Source organism: Lagopus leucura, unplaced genomic scaffold, assembly GCF_019238085.1.
Source record: "Lagopus leucura isolate 7727_CA_CO unplaced genomic scaffold, USGS_WTPT01 Super-Scaffold_100002, whole genome shotgun sequence".
Taxonomy (NCBI): Eukaryota; Metazoa; Chordata; class Aves; order Galliformes; family Phasianidae; genus Lagopus; species Lagopus leucura.
The window spans coordinates 58,843,138-58,845,340 of record NW_024962263.1 but is presented as its reverse complement, the minus strand read 5'-3'; the positions used below and the strand labels follow the sequence as shown (position 1 = coordinate 58,845,340).

Sequence of the window (2,203 nt, the reverse complement as noted above, 5' to 3'; positions counted from 1 at the left end):
CCTCCACTTCCCCCACCGCCCGACCACGCAGCACCGGGGGTCCGCACGTGTGTGCGGGAGGGGCAGAGCTCCAGGAGAGCTTTCACAACACGCACCTTCCGCAGCGGGACCCGGGCGCGAGCTCTGCGGGCACCGAGCATCGGGGCTGTGCGAGCTACTATCTGTCAGCCGCACAACAGCAGCACTGAGAAGGCAGCACAACTGGCTTTGACAAGTGTGCCGTGCTAGCATTCCTCCGAGGGAAGGAGAAAGGAAAAGAGAGAGGGGAAAAAAAGAAAAAAAAAAAAAAGAAAAAAAAAAAGCAAGAAAGATCTTCCGATCTCGTCACTAGGAAAAACCAAAAAAAAAAAAAAAGCAGGAGGTGCGTTTTACTTTACCTGAATAAAGTGTGGGGTTTTTATTTTCCCCTCTGAGCTGCTGGAGAGGATTCCTCTCTCTTCTCCCCCAAAGCTAGGTGGTTCTTCTTTTGCTCGCAGCTCCCACTTAGGGAAGACCACACAGCTCCAGCCGGGCTGCCTCTCTGCCCTAATCCCCACTCGAGTGTGATGACACACACTAACCCCAACCATCTGTTGAAACACGTCCTCAAGCACTCAGCACAGTGGTGTGTCAAGGCGGGCTGCCCAATCCGATCGCTGGGGCTGGGTGGCTCTTAAGGAGCTGGAGGCAGAGACAAGGGCTGAAACTATAGGGCTGAGAACTCTTTAGCGAAGTAACCTGAGATTTGGAGAAAGGGCTGCTATTGAAGAAAGGAGCAGAAGGGGGAGGTACTAGCGGGAAGGTGGAGGAGCGGATTAGCCCGGTGGCCGCTCGTGTTCCTGCTCTCGACACCCGGTTTTCCCAAGGGACCGCCGGGACCTCCTCGCAGTGGGATGCACAAGGGCAGCACTGCAATCTCTCTCTCTTTTTTTTTTTTTTCTTTTTTTTTTCTCCCCCTCTTTTTCTTTTTACGGCGGGTCTATTGAGGGCAATCTCCTCCGAGCTAAAAGAGATAAAAGACGCGGTCCGAGATCTCGATCAACTGCTGCCGCGGGCGGCGTTAGCGCTGCAATGTAACATCTGCATCTCCAAATCCCCGCTCCGTACCGCGCCGCGATCCCTCCAACCTCCCTGGGGGAAAGGCTGAAGGAAAACCGGGGGGCGAAGAGAAGGAGGGGGGGGATCCAAAGGGCAAATATTTATTCTCCTACAAGGAGACCTGCAGATCCTTACCGCAAACCCACTCTTACCCCAGTGCAAATAAAGGCGCTTCCAGGCGTGCCCAGCGGCACACTCGGGGCTGCTGCTGTGACAGCTCCGGCCGCCGCGTCGCGCCCCGCTCCGTTCCGCTGCTCTCGGAGCCCTCCCCGCTGTCGGTCCCGCGAAGCCTCCTGCGATCGCCCCCCACCAAATTCGCCCCCCACCAAATTCCCCCCCAAAAAACTGGGTCTGGGGGCTCCTCGGCAGTCTGGGCCGTACCTCAGTTTCCCTCGGTTACAAAACAAGTATTATCGCACCTTCCTCTCCTCAGGAGGACAGCGCCAGGAAAAATACACTAATTCGCAGAAGATGTCCAGGAAGGATAGATAAGCGACGCAGAAAAGCTGCTAAGTGCCAAAGAAACAGTTCTTTCCTTTCCCCTCCCTGTAACAGGATAGCACGGAAGAGAGACTTAAAATCTCAAGGGTTTTTACCTCATTACCAAGTGCCTGACTTGACACTTGCATTAAATCTACATTTCACATTATGACAGATGTTGTGTTTTCTTTGAACTGAAAGGGAGCAACGTCGTTTTGGCACTGGAAGTTACTTCAAAAGTGTTAACATCCAACTTGAAGGTTTGCAATCGTGAAAAGATGAACTCCATTCAGCTATATGAAAGCCATATGAGAGCCCCGAAACATTGATTTGGCTTACTTGGACCTTAATATGTTACACAAGGCTATTTCTGAACTGCTGGTGATCGCTTAATAAAAAGTGAGATTAAAGAGCCATGGTTTATGCCCAGTGAGCAGTTATCAGAGCTGAGCTGCAGAAGAAGGAAGGAAAAGATGAAACTATAGACATGATTCCATTTGCTCAGATTCTTCCCAAAAGTGATTATGTAGTGCCGGATTCAGCCTATTAAACTGAAACTGCTTTCGCAGATGTTGAATATGCACTCAAATCTAGTTCCACATAAATAAGCAACCAAACAATATTTTTAACAGTAGTAGGCAGTGAG

General features: G+C 51.1%; 1 protein-coding gene across 3 annotated transcripts in view; it reads right to left on the bottom strand.

The window, feature by feature from the left end:
• The window catches only part of SULF1 (sulfatase 1), a 125,280-nt gene extending 123,996 nt beyond the window's left edge, over window positions 1-1,284 (bottom strand). For 2 of the 3 annotated variants that reach the window (XM_042870014.1, XM_042870012.1), the window contains exon 1: window positions 378-669. The gene's annotated coding sequence lies outside the window, so the exon portion shown is untranslated. Of the gene's footprint in view, window positions 1-377; window positions 670-1,229 lie in introns of those variants that run through there. The other variant, XM_042870013.1, reaches the window with a different exon arrangement.
• Window positions 1,285-2,203: the final 919 nt, after the last annotated feature.